General features: G+C 54.4%; 35 non-coding genes across 35 annotated transcripts; all 35 read left to right on the top strand.

Moving 5' to 3' along the window:
• The first annotated feature begins 290 nt into the window (after positions 1-290).
• Trnah-gug (transfer RNA histidin (anticodon GUG)) lies at positions 291-362 on the top strand. Its single transcript has one exon. It is a non-coding gene; the product is annotated as a tRNA-His (tRNA).
• A 275-nt stretch (positions 363-637) lies between these two features.
• Trnal-aag (transfer RNA leucine (anticodon AAG)) lies at positions 638-719 on the top strand. The gene has a single exon. It is a non-coding gene; the product is annotated as a tRNA-Leu (tRNA).
• Positions 720-796: 77 nt separating this feature from the next.
• Positions 797-878, top strand: Trnal-cag (transfer RNA leucine (anticodon CAG)). The gene has a single exon. It is a non-coding gene; the product is annotated as a tRNA-Leu (tRNA).
• Positions 879-1,153: 275 nt separating this feature from the next.
• On the top strand, positions 1,154-1,225 carry Trnae-cuc (transfer RNA glutamic acid (anticodon CUC)). Its single transcript has one exon. It is a non-coding gene; the product is annotated as a tRNA-Glu (tRNA).
• Positions 1,226-1,595: 370 nt separating this feature from the next.
• Trnah-gug (transfer RNA histidin (anticodon GUG)) lies at positions 1,596-1,667 on the top strand. The gene has a single exon. It is a non-coding gene; the product is annotated as a tRNA-His (tRNA).
• Positions 1,668-1,942: 275 nt separating this feature from the next.
• Trnal-aag (transfer RNA leucine (anticodon AAG)) lies at positions 1,943-2,024 on the top strand. The gene has a single exon. It is a non-coding gene; the product is annotated as a tRNA-Leu (tRNA).
• Positions 2,025-2,101: 77 nt separating this feature from the next.
• On the top strand, positions 2,102-2,183 carry Trnal-cag (transfer RNA leucine (anticodon CAG)). Its single transcript has one exon. It is a non-coding gene; the product is annotated as a tRNA-Leu (tRNA).
• A 275-nt stretch (positions 2,184-2,458) lies between these two features.
• Positions 2,459-2,530, top strand: Trnae-cuc (transfer RNA glutamic acid (anticodon CUC)). The gene has a single exon. It is a non-coding gene; the product is annotated as a tRNA-Glu (tRNA).
• A 370-nt stretch (positions 2,531-2,900) lies between these two features.
• Positions 2,901-2,972, top strand: Trnah-gug (transfer RNA histidin (anticodon GUG)). The gene has a single exon. It is a non-coding gene; the product is annotated as a tRNA-His (tRNA).
• Positions 2,973-3,247: 275 nt separating this feature from the next.
• Positions 3,248-3,329, top strand: Trnal-aag (transfer RNA leucine (anticodon AAG)). Its single transcript has one exon. It is a non-coding gene; the product is annotated as a tRNA-Leu (tRNA).
• A 77-nt stretch (positions 3,330-3,406) lies between these two features.
• Trnal-cag (transfer RNA leucine (anticodon CAG)) lies at positions 3,407-3,488 on the top strand. The gene has a single exon. It is a non-coding gene; the product is annotated as a tRNA-Leu (tRNA).
• Positions 3,489-3,763: 275 nt separating this feature from the next.
• Positions 3,764-3,835, top strand: Trnae-cuc (transfer RNA glutamic acid (anticodon CUC)). The gene has a single exon. It is a non-coding gene; the product is annotated as a tRNA-Glu (tRNA).
• A 370-nt stretch (positions 3,836-4,205) lies between these two features.
• Trnah-gug (transfer RNA histidin (anticodon GUG)) lies at positions 4,206-4,277 on the top strand. Its single transcript has one exon. It is a non-coding gene; the product is annotated as a tRNA-His (tRNA).
• A 275-nt stretch (positions 4,278-4,552) lies between these two features.
• On the top strand, positions 4,553-4,634 carry Trnal-aag (transfer RNA leucine (anticodon AAG)). The gene has a single exon. It is a non-coding gene; the product is annotated as a tRNA-Leu (tRNA).
• Positions 4,635-4,711: 77 nt separating this feature from the next.
• Positions 4,712-4,793, top strand: Trnal-cag (transfer RNA leucine (anticodon CAG)). Its single transcript has one exon. It is a non-coding gene; the product is annotated as a tRNA-Leu (tRNA).
• A 275-nt stretch (positions 4,794-5,068) lies between these two features.
• Positions 5,069-5,140, top strand: Trnae-cuc (transfer RNA glutamic acid (anticodon CUC)). The gene has a single exon. It is a non-coding gene; the product is annotated as a tRNA-Glu (tRNA).
• A 370-nt stretch (positions 5,141-5,510) lies between these two features.
• Trnah-gug (transfer RNA histidin (anticodon GUG)) lies at positions 5,511-5,582 on the top strand. The gene has a single exon. It is a non-coding gene; the product is annotated as a tRNA-His (tRNA).
• A 275-nt stretch (positions 5,583-5,857) lies between these two features.
• Trnal-aag (transfer RNA leucine (anticodon AAG)) lies at positions 5,858-5,939 on the top strand. Its single transcript has one exon. It is a non-coding gene; the product is annotated as a tRNA-Leu (tRNA).
• Positions 5,940-6,016: 77 nt separating this feature from the next.
• Trnal-cag (transfer RNA leucine (anticodon CAG)) lies at positions 6,017-6,098 on the top strand. The gene has a single exon. It is a non-coding gene; the product is annotated as a tRNA-Leu (tRNA).
• Positions 6,099-6,373: 275 nt separating this feature from the next.
• Positions 6,374-6,445, top strand: Trnae-cuc (transfer RNA glutamic acid (anticodon CUC)). Its single transcript has one exon. It is a non-coding gene; the product is annotated as a tRNA-Glu (tRNA).
• Positions 6,446-6,815: 370 nt separating this feature from the next.
• On the top strand, positions 6,816-6,887 carry Trnah-gug (transfer RNA histidin (anticodon GUG)). Its single transcript has one exon. It is a non-coding gene; the product is annotated as a tRNA-His (tRNA).
• A 275-nt stretch (positions 6,888-7,162) lies between these two features.
• On the top strand, positions 7,163-7,244 carry Trnal-aag (transfer RNA leucine (anticodon AAG)). Its single transcript has one exon. It is a non-coding gene; the product is annotated as a tRNA-Leu (tRNA).
• Positions 7,245-7,321: 77 nt separating this feature from the next.
• Trnal-cag (transfer RNA leucine (anticodon CAG)) lies at positions 7,322-7,403 on the top strand. The gene has a single exon. It is a non-coding gene; the product is annotated as a tRNA-Leu (tRNA).
• Positions 7,404-7,678: 275 nt separating this feature from the next.
• Trnae-cuc (transfer RNA glutamic acid (anticodon CUC)) lies at positions 7,679-7,750 on the top strand. The gene has a single exon. It is a non-coding gene; the product is annotated as a tRNA-Glu (tRNA).
• Positions 7,751-8,120: 370 nt separating this feature from the next.
• On the top strand, positions 8,121-8,192 carry Trnah-gug (transfer RNA histidin (anticodon GUG)). Its single transcript has one exon. It is a non-coding gene; the product is annotated as a tRNA-His (tRNA).
• Positions 8,193-8,467: 275 nt separating this feature from the next.
• Trnal-aag (transfer RNA leucine (anticodon AAG)) lies at positions 8,468-8,549 on the top strand. Its single transcript has one exon. It is a non-coding gene; the product is annotated as a tRNA-Leu (tRNA).
• A 77-nt stretch (positions 8,550-8,626) lies between these two features.
• On the top strand, positions 8,627-8,708 carry Trnal-cag (transfer RNA leucine (anticodon CAG)). Its single transcript has one exon. It is a non-coding gene; the product is annotated as a tRNA-Leu (tRNA).
• Positions 8,709-8,983: 275 nt separating this feature from the next.
• Positions 8,984-9,055, top strand: Trnae-cuc (transfer RNA glutamic acid (anticodon CUC)). Its single transcript has one exon. It is a non-coding gene; the product is annotated as a tRNA-Glu (tRNA).
• Positions 9,056-9,425: 370 nt separating this feature from the next.
• Positions 9,426-9,497, top strand: Trnah-gug (transfer RNA histidin (anticodon GUG)). The gene has a single exon. It is a non-coding gene; the product is annotated as a tRNA-His (tRNA).
• Positions 9,498-9,772: 275 nt separating this feature from the next.
• Positions 9,773-9,854, top strand: Trnal-aag (transfer RNA leucine (anticodon AAG)). The gene has a single exon. It is a non-coding gene; the product is annotated as a tRNA-Leu (tRNA).
• Positions 9,855-9,931: 77 nt separating this feature from the next.
• Positions 9,932-10,013, top strand: Trnal-cag (transfer RNA leucine (anticodon CAG)). Its single transcript has one exon. It is a non-coding gene; the product is annotated as a tRNA-Leu (tRNA).
• Positions 10,014-10,288: 275 nt separating this feature from the next.
• Positions 10,289-10,360, top strand: Trnae-cuc (transfer RNA glutamic acid (anticodon CUC)). The gene has a single exon. It is a non-coding gene; the product is annotated as a tRNA-Glu (tRNA).
• Positions 10,361-10,730: 370 nt separating this feature from the next.
• On the top strand, positions 10,731-10,802 carry Trnah-gug (transfer RNA histidin (anticodon GUG)). The gene has a single exon. It is a non-coding gene; the product is annotated as a tRNA-His (tRNA).
• Positions 10,803-11,077: 275 nt separating this feature from the next.
• Trnal-aag (transfer RNA leucine (anticodon AAG)) lies at positions 11,078-11,159 on the top strand. The gene has a single exon. It is a non-coding gene; the product is annotated as a tRNA-Leu (tRNA).
• Positions 11,160-11,236: 77 nt separating this feature from the next.
• On the top strand, positions 11,237-11,318 carry Trnal-cag (transfer RNA leucine (anticodon CAG)). The gene has a single exon. It is a non-coding gene; the product is annotated as a tRNA-Leu (tRNA).
• Positions 11,319-11,536: the final 218 nt, after the last annotated feature.

The following is an 11,536-nucleotide window of genomic DNA, read 5'->3' as shown; positions in this document are numbered from 1 at the left end:
ACTACGTTAAGTACGATTCGTGGTCACAAGTGACGGCGAGAGCGATGCGACATCTGTCCACCTCTTATCGAGGCACATACCTGTGGTGAACAGAGTAGGAGGACTGCAAGACACTGCCACGGGGGTTGAATGCAGCTAACCACACTGCTTAGTGTCCTTACATCGCAGACACGTTCGTTTGCCAGTATACATATAATGGAGACCGCGTCTGACACAGTGGTGTGTGGGCCGAGCTTTGCTGTGCATTGCAACATGCAGTCGCGAGGACTGCCCTCGGCGGTGCTTCCGTGGCCGTGATCGTCTAGTGGTTAGGACATTGCGTTGTGGCCGCAATAACCCAGGTTCGAATCCTGGTCACGGCAATTTTTAAAGTTTTGCCTTGGTGTCGCTGCAGTGACGGTTGTGACTCAGTGTTTGAAATCACGGTGCCCTCTTGATTTTTCACTCATGTTCCGCAGGCTGCAGGTGGCACTACCAATTCTTTATCAACACGCAATGCCGCCACACGAGAGCGCGGGCAGCTACCTGTGTAGTTACTCTCTATTCGAAAAGGGCAGTTGTTTGAGGTGCAATGGATGAGCAGCCAGTCGCAGCTGTGTCGTGCACTGTTTCTACAAAAGCGAAGAGCACTGGCACAGGTAGCGTGGCCGAGCGGTCTAAGGCGCTGGTTTAAGGCACCAGTCTCTTCGGAGGCGTGGGTTCGAATCCCACCGCTGCCACATTTTTCTGTTTTTTGTGCCATTGTGGTGTTTTCTCGTGGGGTAGAACGCAGCTCCTGTGACCGCCGTGCAGCGTCGGTAGCGTGGCCGAGCGGTCTAAGGCGCTGGTTTCAGGCACCAGTCTCCTCGGAGGCGTGGGTTCGAATCCCACCGCTGCCAATGTTTTCTGTCTCGAAAGCCGCAGCACTGATTACCCGCGACGAAAGCAGCGCAGCAAGCCGTGAGCGTCTCTTTCTTAAATTGTCGTAGCACAGTGCGCGGTGCAACGACATGATTCACAGGCGCCGTTTGGTGTCATAGTGGCTGGCGTTCGTCTCTACGAAATGAGTCCCGAGCATGCCGCTGTACAAAGTGGGAGCGTATAATTTTGTAGTTGTCGTTTAGTAGCGTGTGTATAGATTGCTGTGTTCGCTGGAGTAGCCCTTGTGCCGTTGTCCGGTGTGGTCTAGTGGCTAGGATACCTGGCTCTCACCCAGGATGCCCGGGTTCGATTCCCGGTACCGGAAAAGCGAGCGCAATTTGTTGCTCCTCTTATGCGACTTGGCCCGACTTAGCTCGACTGACGCTTCGCTGACGCTTGCAGAAAACTACGTTAAGTACGATTCGTGGTCACAAGTGACGGCGAGAGCGATGCGACATCTGTCCACCTCTTATCGAGGCACATACCTGTGGTGAACAGAGTAGGAGGACTGCAAGACACTGCCACGGGGGTTGAATGCAGCTAACCACACTGCTTAGTGTCCTTACATCGCAGACACGTTCGTTTGCCAGTATACATATAATGGAGACCGCGTCTGACACAGTGGTGTGTGGGCCGAGCTTTGCTGTGCATTGCAACATGCAGTCGCGAGGACTGCCCTCGGCGGTGCTTCCGTGGCCGTGATCGTCTAGTGGTTAGGACATTGCGTTGTGGACGCAATAACCCAGGTTCGAATCCTGGTCACGGCAATTTTTAAAGTTTTGCCTTGGTGTCGCTGCAGTGACGGTTGTGACTCAGTGTTTGAAATCACGGTGCCCTCTTGATTTTTCACTCATGTTCCGCAGGCTGCAGGTGGCACTACCAATTCTTTATCAACACGCAATGCCGCCACACGAGAGCGCGGGCAGCTACCTGTGTAGTTACTCTCTATTCGAAAAGGGCAGTTGTTTGAGGTGCAATGGATGAGCAGCCAGTCGCAGCTGTGTCGTGCACTGTTTCTACAAAAGCGAAGAGCACTGGCACAGGTAGCGTGGCCGAGCGGTCTAAGGCGCTGGTTTAAGGCACCAGTCTCTTCGGAGGCGTGGGTTCGAATCCCACCGCTGCCACATTTTTCTGTTTTTTGTGCCATTGTGGTGTTTTCTCGTGGGGTAGAACGCAGCTCCTGTGACCGCCGTGCAGCGTCGGTAGCGTGGCCGAGCGGTCTAAGGCGCTGGTTTCAGGCACCAGTCTCCTCGGAGGCGTGGGTTCGAATCCCACCGCTGCCAATGTTTTCTGTCTCGAAAGCCGCAGCACTGATTACCCGCGACGAAAGCAGCGCAGCAAGCCGTGAGCGTCTCTTTCTTAAATTGTCGTAGCACAGTGCGCGGTGCAACGACATGATTCACAGGCGCCGTTTGGTGTCATAGTGGCTGGCGTTCGTCTCTACGAAATGAGTCCCGAGCATGCCGCTGTACAAAGTGGGAGCGTATAATTTTGTAGTTGTCGTTTAGTAGCGTGTGTATAGATTGCTGTGTTCGCTGGAGTAGCCCTTGTGCCGTTGTCCGGTGTGGTCTAGTGGCTAGGATACCTGGCTCTCACCCAGGAGGCCCGGGTTCGATTCCCGGTACCGGAAAAGCGAGCGCAATTTGTTGCTCCTCTTATGCGACTTGGCCCGACTTAGCTCGACTGACGCTTCGCTGACGCTTGCAGAAAACTACGTTAAGTACGATTCGTGGTCACAAGTGACGGCGAGAGCGATGCGACATCTGTCCACCTCTTATCGAGGCACATACCTGTGGTGAACAGAGTAGGAGGACTGCAAGACACTGCCACGGGGGTTGAATGCAGCTAACCACACTGCTTAGTGTCCTTACATCGCAGACACGTTCGTTTGCCAGTATACATATAATGGAGACCGCGTCTGACACAGTGGTGTGTGGGCCGAGCTTTGCTGTGCATTGCAACATGCAGTCGCGAGGACTGCCCTCGGCGGTGCTTCCGTGGCCGTGATCGTCTAGTGGTTAGGACATTGCGTTGTGGCCGCAATAACCCAGGTTCGAATCCTGGTCACGGCAATTTTTAAAGTTTTGCCTTGGTGTCGCTGCAGTGACGGTTGTGACTCAGTGTTTGAAATCACGGTGCCCTCTTGATTTTTCACTCATGTTCCGCAGGCTGCAGGTGGCACTACCAATTCTTTATCAACACGCAATGCCGCCACACGAGAGCGCGGGCAGCTACCTGTGTAGTTACTCTCTATTCGAAAAGGGCAGTTGTTTGAGGTGCAATGGATGAGCAGCCAGTCGCAGCTGTGTCGTGCACTGTTTCTACAAAAGCGAAGAGCACTGGCACAGGTAGCGTGGCCGAGCGGTCTAAGGCGCTGGTTTAAGGCACCAGTCTCTTCGGAGGCGTGGGTTCGAATCCCACCGCTGCCACATTTTTCTGTTTTTTGTGCCATTGTGGTGTTTTCTCGTGGGGTAGAACGCAGCTCCTGTGACCGCCGTGCAGCGTCGGTAGCGTGGCCGAGCGGTCTAAGGCGCTGGTTTCAGGCACCAGTCTCCTCGGAGGCGTGGGTTCGAATCCCACCGCTGCCAATGTTTTCTGTCTCGAAAGCCGCAGCACTGATTACCCGCGACGAAAGCAGCGCAGCAAGCCGTGAGCGTCTCTTTCTTAAATTGTCGTAGCACAGTGCGCGGTGCAACGACATGATTCACAGGCGCCGTTTGGTGTCATAGTGGCTGGCGTTCGTCTCTACGAAATGAGTCCCGAGCATGCCGCTGTACAAAGTGGGAGCGTATAATTTTGTAGTTGTCGTTTAGTAGCGTGTGTATAGATTGCTGTGTTCGCTGGAGTAGCCCTTGTGCCGTTGTCCGGTGTGGTCTAGTGGCTAGGATACCTGGCTCTCACCCAGGAGGCCCGGGTTCGATTCCCGGTACCGGAAAAGCGAGCGCAATTTGTTGCTCCTCTTATGCGACTTGGCCCGACTTAGCTCGACTGACGCTTCGCTGACGCTTGCAGAAAACTACGTTAAGTACGATTCGTGGTCACAAGTGACGGCGAGAGCGATGCGACATCTGTCCACCTCTTATCGAGGCACATACCTGTGGTGAACAGAGTAGGAGGACTGCAAGACACTGCCACGGGGGTTGAATGCAGCTAACCACACTGCTTAGTGTCCTTACATCGCAGACACGTTCGTTTGCCAGTATACATATAATGGAGACCGCGTCTGACACAGTGGTGTGTGGGCCGAGCTTTGCTGTGCATTGCAACATGCAGTCGCGAGGACTGCCCTCGGCGGTGCTTCCGTGGCCGTGATCGTCTAGTGGTTAGGACATTGCGTTGTGGACGCAATAACCCAGGTTCGAATCCTGGTCACGGCAATTTTTAAAGTTTTGCCTTGGTGTCGCTGCAGTGACGGTTGTGACTCAGTGTTTGAAATCACGGTGCCCTCTTGATTTTTCACTCATGTTCCGCAGGCTGCAGGTGGCACTACCAATTCTTTATCAACACGCAATGCCGCCACACGAGAGCGCGGGCAGCTACCTGTGTAGTTACTCTCTATTCGAAAAGGGCAGTTGTTTGAGGTGCAATGGATGAGCAGCCAGTCGCAGCTGTGTCGTGCACTGTTTCTACAAAAGCGAAGAGCACTGGCACAGGTAGCGTGGCCGAGCGGTCTAAGGCGCTGGTTTAAGGCACCAGTCTCTTCGGAGGCGTGGGTTCGAATCCCACCGCTGCCACATTTTTCTGTTTTTTGTGCCATTGTGGTGTTTTCTCGTGGGGTAGAACGCAGCTCCTGTGACCGCCGTGCAGCGTCGGTAGCGTGGCCGAGCGGTCTAAGGCGCTGGTTTCAGGCACCAGTCTCCTCGGAGGCGTGGGTTCGAATCCCACCGCTGCCAATGTTTTCTGTCTCGAAAGCCGCAGCACTGATTACCCGCGACGAAAGCAGCGCAGCAAGCCGTGAGCGTCTCTTTCTTAAATTGTCGTAGCACAGTGCGCGGTGCAACGACATGATTCACAGGCGCCGTTTGGTGTCATAGTGGCTGGCGTTCGTCTCTACGAAATGAGTCCCGAGCATGCCGCTGTACAAAGTGGGAGCGTATAATTTTGTAGTTGTCGTTTAGTAGCGTGTGTATAGATTGCTGTGTTCGCTGGAGTAGCCCTTGTGCCGTTGTCCGGTGTGGTCTAGTGGCTAGGATACCTGGCTCTCACCCAGGAGGCCCGGGTTCGATTCCCGGTACCGGAAAAGCGAGCGCAATTTGTTGCTCCTCTTATGCGACTTGGCCCGACTTAGCTCGACTGACGCTTCGCTGACGCTTGCAGAAAACTACGTTAAGTACGATTCGTGGTCACAAGTGACGGCGAGAGCGATGCGACATCTGTCCACCTCTTATCGAGGCACATACCTGTGGTGAACAGAGTAGGAGGACTGCAAGACACTGCCACGGGGGTTGAATGCAGCTAACCACACTGCTTAGTGTCCTTACATCGCAGACACGTTCGTTTGCCAGTATACATATAATGGAGACCGCGTCTGACACAGTGGTGTGTGGGCCGAGCTTTGCTGTGCATTGCAACATGCAGTCGCGAGGACTGCCCTCGGCGGTGCTTCCGTGGCCGTGATCGTCTAGTGGTTAGGACATTGCGTTGTGGCCGCAATAACCCAGGTTCGAATCCTGGTCACGGCAATTTTTAAAGTTTTGCCTTGGTGTCGCTGCAGTGACGGTTGTGACTCAGTGTTTGAAATCACGGTGCCCTCTTGATTTTTCACTCATGTTCCGCAGGCTGCAGGTGGCACTACCAATTCTTTATCAACACGCAATGCCGCCACACGAGAGCGCGGGCAGCTACCTGTGTAGTTACTCTCTATTCGAAAAGGGCAGTTGTTTGAGGTGCAATGGATGAGCAGCCAGTCGCAGCTGTGTCGTGCACTGTTTCTACAAAAGCGAAGAGCACTGGCACAGGTAGCGTGGCCGAGCGGTCTAAGGCGCTGGTTTAAGGCACCAGTCTCTTCGGAGGCGTGGGTTCGAATCCCACCGCTGCCACATTTTTCTGTTTTTTGTGCCATTGTGGTGTTTTCTCGTGGGGTAGAACGCAGCTCCTGTGACCGCCGTGCAGCGTCGGTAGCGTGGCCGAGCGGTCTAAGGCGCTGGTTTCAGGCACCAGTCTCCTCGGAGGCGTGGGTTCGAATCCCACCGCTGCCAATGTTTTCTGTCTCGAAAGCCGCAGCACTGATTACCCGCGACGAAAGCAGCGCAGCAAGCCGTGAGCGTCTCTTTCTTAAATTGTCGTAGCACAGTGCGCGGTGCAACGACATGATTCACAGGCGCCGTTTGGTGTCATAGTGGCTGGCGTTCGTCTCTACGAAATGAGTCCCGAGCATGCCGCTGTACAAAGTGGGAGCGTATAATTTTGTAGTTGTCGTTTAGTAGCGTGTGTATAGATTGCTGTGTTCGCTGGAGTAGCCCTTGTGCCGTTGTCCGGTGTGGTCTAGTGGCTAGGATACCTGGCTCTCACCCAGGAGGCCCGGGTTCGATTCCCGGTACCGGAAAAGCGAGCGCAATTTGTTGCTCCTCTTATGCGACTTGGCCCGACTTAGCTCGACTGACGCTTCGCTGACGCTTGCAGAAAACTACGTTAAGTACGATTCGTGGTCACAAGTGACGGCGAGAGCGATGCGACATCTGTCCACCTCTTATCGAGGCACATACCTGTGGTGAACAGAGTAGGAGGACTGCAAGACACTGCCACGGGGGTTGAATGCAGCTAACCACACTGCTTAGTGTCCTTACATCGCAGACACGTTCGTTTGCCAGTATACATATAATGGAGACCGCGTCTGACACAGTGGTGTGTGGGCCGAGCTTTGCTGTGCATTGCAACATGCAGTCGCGAGGACTGCCCTCGGCGGTGCTTCCGTGGCCGTGATCGTCTAGTGGTTAGGACATTGCGTTGTGGCCGCAATAACCCAGGTTCGAATCCTGGTCACGGCAATTTTTAAAGTTTTGCCTTGGTGTCGCTGCAGTGACGGTTGTGACTCAGTGTTTGAAATCACGGTGCCCTCTTGATTTTTCACTCATGTTCCGCAGGCTGCAGGTGGCACTACCAATTCTTTATCAACACGCAATGCCGCCACACGAGAGCGCGGGCAGCTACCTGTGTAGTTACTCTCTATTCGAAAAGGGCAGTTGTTTGAGGTGCAATGGATGAGCAGCCAGTCGCAGCTGTGTCGTGCACTGTTTCTACAAAAGCGAAGAGCACTGGCACAGGTAGCGTGGCCGAGCGGTCTAAGGCGCTGGTTTAAGGCACCAGTCTCTTCGGAGGCGTGGGTTCGAATCCCACCGCTGCCACATTTTTCTGTTTTTTGTGCCATTGTGGTGTTTTCTCGTGGGGTAGAACGCAGCTCCTGTGACCGCCGTGCAGCGTCGGTAGCGTGGCCGAGCGGTCTAAGGCGCTGGTTTCAGGCACCAGTCTCCTCGGAGGCGTGGGTTCGAATCCCACCGCTGCCAATGTTTTCTGTCTCGAAAGCCGCAGCACTGATTACCCGCGACGAAAGCAGCGCAGCAAGCCGTGAGCGTCTCTTTCTTAAATTGTCGTAGCACAGTGCGCGGTGCAACGACATGATTCACAGGCGCCGTTTGGTGTCATAGTGGCTGGCGTTCGTCTCTACGAAATGAGTCCCGAGCATGCCGCTGTACAAAGTGGGAGCGTATAATTTTGTAGTTGTCGTTTAGTAGCGTGTGTATAGATTGCTGTGTTCGCTGGAGTAGCCCTTGTGCCGTTGTCCGGTGTGGTCTAGTGGCTAGGATACCTGGCTCTCACCCAGGAGGCCCGGGTTCGATTCCCGGTACCGGAAAAGCGAGCGCAATTTGTTGCTCCTCTTATGCGACTTGGCCCGACTTAGCTCGACTGACGCTTCGCTGACGCTTGCAGAAAACTACGTTAAGTACGATTCGTGGTCACAAGTGACGGCGAGAGCGATGCGACATCTGTCCACCTCTTATCGAGGCACATACCTGTGGTGAACAGAGTAGGAGGACTGCAAGACACTGCCACGGGGGTTGAATGCAGCTAACCACACTGCTTAGTGTCCTTACATCGCAGACACGTTCGTTTGCCAGTATACATATAATGGAGACCGCGTCTGACACAGTGGTGTGTGGGCCGAGCTTTGCTGTGCATTGCAACATGCAGTCGCGAGGACTGCCCTCGGCGGTGCTTCCGTGGCCGTGATCGTCTAGTGGTTAGGACATTGCGTTGTGGCCGCAATAACCCAGGTTCGAATCCTGGTCACGGCAATTTTTAAAGTTTTGCCTTGGTGTCGCTGCAGTGACGGTTGTGACTCAGTGTTTGAAATCACGGTGCCCTCTTGATTTTTCACTCATGTTCCGCAGGCTGCAGGTGGCACTACCAATTCTTTATCAACACGCAATGCCGCCACACGAGAGCGCGGGCAGCTACCTGTGTAGTTACTCTCTATTCGAAAAGGGCAGTTGTTTGAGGTGCAATGGATGAGCAGCCAGTCGCAGCTGTGTCGTGCACTGTTTCTACAAAAGCGAAGAGCACTGGCACAGGTAGCGTGGCCGAGCGGTCTAAGGCGCTGGTTTAAGGCACCAGTCTCTTCGGAGGCGTGGGTTCGAATCCCACCGCTGCCACATTTTTCTGTTTTTTGTGCCATTGTGGTGTTTTCTCGTGGGGTAGAACGCAGCTCCTGTGACCGCCGTGCAGCGTCGGTAGCGTGGCCGAGCGGTCTAAGGCGCTGGTTTCAGGCACCAGTCTCCTCGGAGGCGTGGGTTCGAATCCCACCGCTGCCAATGTTTTCTGTCTCGAAAGCCGCAGCACTGATTACCCGCGACGAAAGCAGCGCAGCAAGCCGTGAGCGTCTCTTTCTTAAATTGTCGTAGCACAGTGCGCGGTGCAACGACATGATTCACAGGCGCCGTTTGGTGTCATAGTGGCTGGCGTTCGTCTCTACGAAATGAGTCCCGAGCATGCCGCTGTACAAAGTGGGAGCGTATAATTTTGTAGTTGTCGTTTAGTAGCGTGTGTATAGATTGCTGTGTTCGCTGGAGTAGCCCTTGTGCCGTTGTCCGGTGTGGTCTAGTGGCTAGGATACCTGGCTCTCACCCAGGAGGCCCGGGTTCGATTCCCGGTACCGGAAAAGCGAGCGCAATTTGTTGCTCCTCTTATGCGACTTGGCCCGACTTAGCTCGACTGACGCTTCGCTGACGCTTGCAGAAAACTACGTTAAGTACGATTCGTGGTCACAAGTGACGGCGAGAGCGATGCGACATCTGTCCACCTCTTATCGAGGCACATACCTGTGGTGAACAGAGTAGGAGGACTGCAAGACACTGCCACGGGGGTTGAATGCAGCTAACCACACTGCTTAGTGTCCTTACATCGCAGACACGTTCGTTTGCCAGTATACATATAATGGAGACCGCGTCTGACACAGTGGTGTGTGGGCCGAGCTTTGCTGTGCATTGCAACATGCAGTCGCGAGGACTGCCCTCGGCGGTGCTTCCGTGGCCGTGATCGTCTAGTGGTTAGGACATTGCGTTGTGGCCGCAATAACCCAGGTTCGAATCCTGGTCACGGCAATTTTTAAAGTTTTGCCTTGGTGTCGCTGCAGTGACGGTTGTGACTCAGTGTTTGAAATCACGGTGCCCTCTTGATTTTTCACTCATGTTCCGCAGGCTGCAGGTGGCACTACCAATTCTTTATCAACACGCAATGCCGCCACACGAGAGCGCGGGCAGCTACCTGTGTAGTTACTCTCTATTCGAAAAGGGCAGTTGTTTGAGGTGCAATGGATGAGCAGCCAGTCGCAGCTGTGTCGTGCACTGTTTCTACAAAAGCGAAGAGCACTGGCACAGGTAGCGTGGCCGAGCGGTCTAAGGCGCTGGTTTAAGGCACCAGTCTCTTCGGAGGCGTGGGTTCGAATCCCACCGCTGCCACATTTTTCTGTTTTTTGTGCCATTGTGGTGTTTTCTCGTGGGGTAGAACGCAGCTCCTGTGACCGCCGTGCAGCGTCGGTAGCGTGGCCGAGCGGTCTAAGGCGCTGGTTTCAGGCACCAGTCTCCTCGGAGGCGTGGGTTCGAATCCCACCGCTGCCAATGTTTTCTGTCTCGAAAGCCGCAGCACTGATTACCCGCGACGAAAGCAGCGCAGCAAGCCGTGAGCGTCTCTTTCTTAAATTGTCGTAGCACAGTGCGCGGTGCAACGACATGATTCACAGGCGCCGTTTGGTGTCATAGTGGCTGGCGTTCGTCTCTACGAAATGAGTCCCGAGCATGCCGCTGTACAAAGTGGGAGCGTATAATTTTGTAGTTGTCGTTTAGTAGCGTGTGTATAGATTGCTGTGTTCGCTGGAGTAGCCCTTGTGCCGTTGTCCGGTGTGGTCTAGTGGCTAGGATACCTGGCTCTCACCCAGGAGGCCCGGGTTCGATTCCCGGTACCGGAAAAGCGAGCGCAATTTGTTGCTCCTCTTATGCGACTTGGCCCGACTTAGCTCGACTGACGCTTCGCTGACGCTTGCAGAAAACTACGTTAAGTACGATTCGTGGTCACAAGTGACGGCGAGAGCGATGCGACATCTGTCCACCTCTTATCGAGGCACATACCTGTGGTGAACAGAGTAGGAGGACTGCAAGACACTGCCACGGGGGTTGAATGCAGCTAACCACACTGCTTAGTGTCCTTACATCGCAGACACGTTCGTTTGCCAGTATACATATAATGGAGACCGCGTCTGACACAGTGGTGTGTGGGCCGAGCTTTGCTGTGCATTGCAACATGCAGTCGCGAGGACTGCCCTCGGCGGTGCTTCCGTGGCCGTGATCGTCTAGTGGTTAGGACATTGCGTTGTGGCCGCAATAACCCAGGTTCGAATCCTGGTCACGGCAATTTTTAAAGTTTTGCCTTGGTGTCGCTGCAGTGACGGTTGTGACTCAGTGTTTGAAATCACGGTGCCCTCTTGATTTTTCACTCATGTTCCGCAGGCTGCAGGTGGCACTACCAATTCTTTATCAACACGCAATGCCGCCACACGAGAGCGCGGGCAGCTACCTGTGTAGTTACTCTCTATTCGAAAAGGGCAGTTGTTTGAGGTGCAATGGATGAGCAGCCAGTCGCAGCTGTGTCGTGCACTGTTTCTACAAAAGCGAAGAGCACTGGCACAGGTAGCGTGGCCGAGCGGTCTAAGGCGCTGGTTTAAGGCACCAGTCTCTTCGGAGGCGTGGGTTCGAATCCCACCGCTGCCACATTTTTCTGTTTTTTGTGCCATTGTGGTGTTTTCTCGTGGGGTAGAACGCAGCTCCTGTGACCGCCGTGCAGCGTCGGTAGCGTGGCCGAGCGGTCTAAGGCGCTGGTTTCAGGCACCAGTCTCCTCGGAGGCGTGGGTTCGAATCCCACCGCTGCCAATGTTTTCTGTCTCGAAAGCCGCAGCACTGATTACCCGCGACGAAAGCAGCGCAGCAAGCCGTGAGCGTCTCTTTCTTAAATTGTCGTAGCACAGTGCGCGGTGCAACGACATGATTCACAGGCGCCGTTTGGTGTCATAGTGGCTGGCGTTCGTCTCTACGAAATGAGTCCCGAGCATGCCGCTGTACAAAGTGGGAGCGTATAATTTTGTAGTTGT

This window comes from Schistocerca gregaria, unplaced genomic scaffold (genome assembly GCF_023897955.1).
Source record: "Schistocerca gregaria isolate iqSchGreg1 unplaced genomic scaffold, iqSchGreg1.2 ptg001004l, whole genome shotgun sequence".
Classification (NCBI taxonomy): domain Eukaryota; kingdom Metazoa; phylum Arthropoda; class Insecta; order Orthoptera; family Acrididae; genus Schistocerca; species Schistocerca gregaria.
Note: the sequence above shows the minus strand (reverse complement) of the source record. Positions and strands in the feature narration are given on the sequence as shown.